The 5,753-nt window shown below is 48.8% G+C and overlaps 1 protein-coding gene across 3 annotated transcripts in view; it reads right to left on the reverse strand.

Moving 5' to 3' along the window:
• Window positions 1-5,753, reverse strand: part of PDE1B (phosphodiesterase 1B) — a 28,820-nt gene that overhangs the window by 21,951 nt on the left and 1,116 nt on the right. Inside the window, exon 2 of one of the 3 annotated variants that reach the window (XM_024736886.1) lies at window positions 5,325-5,491. The exons of the other annotated variants lie outside the window; for them this stretch is intronic. The gene's annotated coding sequence lies outside the window, so the exon portion shown is untranslated. The remainder of the gene's footprint in view (window positions 1-5,324; window positions 5,492-5,753) is intronic. 3 annotated transcript variants of the gene reach the window in all.

Raw genomic sequence — 5,753 nt, forward strand, 5'->3', positions numbered from 1 at the left:
CTCCTGACAAAGAAAAGGAGGAAGAGGGACAAGAGAGGAGAGCAAAATAGAGCCCAGCAGAGAAAGAGAAACCAGAAAGAGATGGGAACAAAGGAGGGAAGGGGCAGAGGAAAGGCTGCAGGAAGAATCAAAGAAGAGGAAAGCAGAGGGAGCAGAGAAGCTGCAAACAAATCCTTGATCCCCGTAAAGACTCAAAAAAGAGGGAAAGATCTGTTTCAAGGTTCCCGGCTCCTCCATCCCAGTCTGATGGGAATAGCCAAAAAAATAAAGAGGAGAAGATGAGACACAACCCCTCACTGCATTGACTTCAGGAGCTCCCTGGACTGGGGGCGGGTGGAAAGGGTCTAGAGACATCCAAGCTTCCTGAGTCTGTCACCTGGCCTTCCAGTCCCATAGCATCATCCCCAACCTACTTCACCCTCCTCCTGGCAAAAGTGATAAGTGGCAACCTCAAACGTGGGATCTCCTCTACCTTTTTTAACCGGCCTCCTGGGGCTCCCAGGCAAGCAGAGTGCTTTTGGGTTCTAAGGGACTTTAGAGATTCTCTAGAATAGGATGTGTCGTACCTGGTCATATCACCCCCAGGCCTACAGACTTAGGATAAATGCCAGAGGGGAATTCCTCCAATGCTCACGGAACTCACCAACGCAGTCCCTAGGCTGCCCACACCCCCCCAAAACTTAAAATTGCTCCATCCACTTCTAGTTTGACCAATCGGAAAGAGACAAGGAGTAAGTTTCTCTCTTTTCTTTTGACCTCAGGGGCCCACACCCTTTGCGGGACAGCCCTCTTCGCATCCCACCCGGCCTTCTATTCTCTAAGCTCTCAGTCACCTGCCTCACCCCCTCCAGACAACCACTCAACAGCAAGACTCTTCCAAATCAGGTCCCAGACACCAGGACTCGAAACTATTAAGTCATTCATATTCCTGCCTCTTGAGTCTTTATTTTCTCCCCATCCAAGCCAACGGCCACCCATTTATTCCCATTCTGCTGCCTCTTCACACAGCAAGCACTCCCATGCTGAAAGAACTTCAGACTTTATCATTTAACAGCCACTTTCATACGGACGCTACCAAATAAAGAATAGAGACGCAGAGATTATGTGACTTCAAGGTCATGCAGCTAATACTTGGCAGAGTGGAAACAAGAACTCGAGCTCAAGTCTCCCAATATTCCCTCTGCTCTTCCACTGCCACCACTCCGGTCCCCGGTCCCCTCCAGCCACCTGTTCTGACCAGAGGTTTGTGAAGTTCTCCCCTTGGTCTAAATTTGAGTTCCCGTATCTCTGCACCTTCCCCTTCACCTTACTGCAGGTGTTTTCCACCCTCTACCATCGAGGGATGCCTCATTCAAGACAAAGCTGGTGGGGGCAATAGCTGCCTCATTCAAGACAATAGAGGGGGATATAAAACCCAGGGAGGAGAGATTCCCTTTGCCATGGTTGAATATAAAGGAAGAAGGGCCAATCCAGGGAGGAAGGCACTAAAAATCATTCCCGCCAAGGCCTGGGAGAAATGATGCTCCTTTTTCTCCAGAGGTCCAGGGAGCCAGTTTATCCTGCAGTCTTCATGGCAGCTCCACAGCCATATGCAGAGAAAGGAGAGCAGCACAGTTTTCAAAACAGAGCCACAGAAGATCAGTCCGTGGGTCATATACAAAATGAAGACAAAAGGTGGGATAGATCAGTGACGCACCCAGTCCAGTCCCTGGGCTTCTTCCTCCTGTGCATTTGATCTCCCCAGGATTGTCCAAAATTTGGGTGTGTCACAAACACATGCACCAGATCACACATACATATTATCCCCATTACCTATACACACACTCACGTACATCATCTCATTCATACATAGGACAATTTCAGGTATTCAGGTAAGCGCGTGTTTATTATCCCAACATATTTATTATCACACATGCCATTTATAAACATAAAAACAGACATCGTCATGGAGCTCACACTCCACCAAATGTCCTTGTCACTCACATCAGCCTTTACCCAGATTCATTTGTATACACGTCAGGCATTCACAATTTCATCCTGATACATCTCGTTCATATATCCAGATTGTTTCTGTATCCTCTCTGTAACTCCTTCAGTTCCAGGCTCTGGTCTGGGGTCCTCAAAAGAGAGGACCAGGGCTCCCGCAGTGGCAGAGCGGTTGAGAGTCCGCCTGCCAATGCAGGGGACCCGGGTTCCAGCCCTGGTCCGGGAGGATCCCACATGCCGCGGAGCAACTAAGCCCGTGTGCCACGACTACTGAGCCTGCATGCCACAACTGCTGAAGCCCACGTGCCTACAGCCTGTGCTCTGCAATAAGAGAGCCCGCCTTAATGAGAAGCCCACGCGCCGCAACTAGAGAAGGCCCGCGTGCAGCAACGAAGACCCAACGCAGCCAAAAATAAATAAATAAAATAAATTAAAAAAAAAAAAGAGAGGACCACACTTTTTGAACATCACCCTCTAAAAGCAACAACAAAAACAACCTCTCCCTTTCTTCCATCCCCATGCCTACTCCCCTCACCCCCTACACACAGGAACATACGCAACACACAATCAGAGACAGAACTGGGCTCTGTGACATATACAGGTATATTCATTAACTCATTTGTTCATTCCTTTATTTAAGAGCAATTTTTGAGTGCCTATTATGTTCTGGGTCCCACGCTAGACTCTGATGCAACAAAGATGGGCAAAAATAATCCCCAGCTGGGTCTTTGCTCCAGGTCCCCTGAAATGACCTTGAACCACAGCTTAGGACATTGGGTCTAGACCATGGGAGCCTGAGTGTACACCATGTGGAGAAAGGAGAATAGAAAGGGATTGTGTCTATACTATCCCAAGGAAGAGGGAAGTTCTGTCTGTAAAATTCCAGGAGGAACTGGAGCAGAGAGAAGAGAGTGATGCTTGTACTATCCTGGGAGAGGGAGAGAGAGAAATCATATATGTGCTTTTCCTGTGTAGGTAACCCCCCCAAAGGAAAATATGAGGCAGACACCAGAATGGTTGAATTTTACCACTTGGATGGGTGTGGCAAAACAAGGAGCAGGAGGCCTTCTCTACTCTCCACTCCATCTGTTGGAGTTGATCCATATTACAAGCTCCGCAGAATCAGGGACTCAGTCCGTTTTGTCCACCACTATATCCCCAGCATCCAGCACATCACCTGCCCCACAGGGGGCACTCAATTAATAGTTGTTAAATGAATGAATGAGCTAAGGATGGCAAACCAATCTCTGCTCATAGCCTTTCTTGTTTCACAAAAGACACCGAAAACCCTTTCAACTTTTACTGGCCCTTCCCCACACTCCTCAAGGCCCTCTGGTCTCAGAGAAGGGTGGGTAGGCAAGTCCAGTCCTCCATCTTAAGGTTAGAGATGCTGAAACTCACCTGGCCAACCCATCATCCCTGAACTGCCTGTCTCAGCCTCTCTCATGCCTCAGCCTATTAGTCTGCTTAGGTAGGAAAATCTTCCTGCTAGGTAGAGGTGAAATCCCACACTTAGAGACTCTCCAGCTAATATGCTCCAGATTCTGAATTTAGCTTTGGCAGAGTGCTAGTACGGGAAACAGAATTCCTGGATGGATGCCCTTCCCAAGAAGAAATTGCCCTGGACACTTATATTCCTATGGGCTTTTTTAACCGGAGGAAAAAAACACCAGGCCCAGGTTCCCTAAAGAGAATCTAGATGTCCCAGATTAGAAATTAAAAGGGTCGTAGGGGTGGGGGAGATAGGATATGTTGAGCGTGGGAATCTATATATTCCATCTGTCTTCATTTCTGTTCAGTATCTAGTCCTGAGATAATCACGTCCATCTACCTATTTCCAGACTAAATAGCCCCTTCCCACCCAGGCCTATTTGGGGACAGTGGTGACTGGGGGTGAGGGTGAGGGTTCTATTTCCATTTAAAGGAAGAAATGCTCTCTCTGCCCACCTCTTCAGAAACCACTCGACCCTGAGAGATGTTTCCCTCTCCTACCAAGCAAAAGTCCTAAATCCTTTTATTTCCCTTCATCTGATTGGCAAAGCACGCCCCCCCCCCCCCCCCCCCCCACCCGCCAAGGGCACCTGAAGAGCCTTGATCTTTGGAAACTTTTATTTCCCTTCATCTGATTGGCAAAGCACCCCCCCCCCCCGCCCCACCCAATATTCAAACAGGGCCAAATCTAGTAAGCTATCGACTCGGGATCTAACTTGATATCAAGATCTGCCTCTGCTTTGAAAAAGTGAGACTGGGAATCTATTCCTGGTAATTAACATTGAGGAGATGGTACTTTTCTGGGTAAGTTATTACATGTAGCTAGCACTCTCAAGGACTAGATTGCTGGAGTGAGTGAAAACCGGAACAGTCTCATCAATAAGATTAGTGACTCTTGTCCACAGTGATCTCCTGTAAGGACATCTCAGCCAACACGCTCTGTAGGGGCAGCTGCCTCTACTCCCTTCTTTCCCTGGGTTTCAGTGCCTCCTTGTGAGGCTCCTCTTCTCTTGCCATTGACCACTTCTCACACTAAAGGAAGAAATAGCAATTTGCTTCCAGAAAAGACCTGTGGTTAGCAAGGTGTGGGAGAGAGTGAAATGGTAGAACCTGCTCATTTGCAGCGTCCCTTACCTGGAACGGAGGCGAGGGAAGTACATGATGAGCCACTAGTGCTGTGGGGAAGCATCCTGGGACACCTTGAATTCTGCCACTTATAGACCCTGTGGGCCCTTCTTTACCTTTTGACCACTTCCCTACCTACCCTTCTTCCCAGCTTAGTTCCTGTTAACAGAGCAGTGTTTTCTGTCAAGAATCACCCAGTGTTCCTCCCAACAAAAAACAGTTCAATCCGGCTTTCCATTTCTCCATCCCAGAACCTCATTCCAAGGCTGCCCTTCATGGAGCCCGCAAATTGCATTGGTCAGAGACAGCAAAGGAGGGGACCGGGAAGCATATTTGGATTCCACTACGGCACGGTTGTTGCCCACTATGCCTCCATTCTCCCTAAGGCCTCTCTAAGCAGCTAGTGTGTAAGTCAGACCCACGGGCCCAATATAAAGGCATCATCTTATCACCACAGGTGAAGGCTTTTTAAAAAACACAATCATAAACATCTATCCATATTCTACCCCCATCTCTCCCTCTGCCAGAGCCCAGAAATGAAAAGCTTCAGTGCTCACCATTGAGAATGCTGGTGAGGAACTGGGTTTGGAGGGTTTGGAGGCTGTGAGGTGTATTTCCTCACCAAACACCTGCAGCCTCTTTCCTAGGGCCATGGAAAGTCTTAGCAGGGAGAGGAGCACTTCCCTAGCTCTGGTTAAGAATCAACAGACTGCGGAGATTACCCGATGGCAGCTGCCAGGGAGATAAACACGATGCATGGCTTGTCTTTGACTCAATCCTCTCCTTCTCTGATGAGCAGGAAGAAAAGTTCCTTTCCTTCCCTGGAACTGGAGTATGGGACACCGGAGTCCTCCCCTTTCCCATTTATGCCTCCCCACATGCCCTCTTCCTGCAACAATAAGAAAAGATGCCTAAATGTGCTTGGAGATCCTTGGGAGACCCTACAGCAACAAAAAGGCTTTGACAGTTACCTTGCCCCTGTCAACAAATCTCTCTTCACCACCACCCCAGCTCCCAGGTAGGGGCTCCACCCCCCCTCCTGCAGATCCCAGGTAGGGGTTCCACCTCTTCTCTAGATCCCAGATGGGTCCCCCATTATTAATATGCAGAGAGGTGAGCAGCTCAGGTATGGGGTGCCCCGCCCCGGCCCA

This window comes from Neophocaena asiaeorientalis, unplaced genomic scaffold (assembly GCF_003031525.2).
Source record: "Neophocaena asiaeorientalis asiaeorientalis breed wild unplaced genomic scaffold, Neophocaena_asiaeorientalis_V1.1 scaffold134, whole genome shotgun sequence".
Taxonomy (NCBI): domain Eukaryota; kingdom Metazoa; phylum Chordata; class Mammalia; order Artiodactyla; family Phocoenidae; genus Neophocaena; species Neophocaena asiaeorientalis.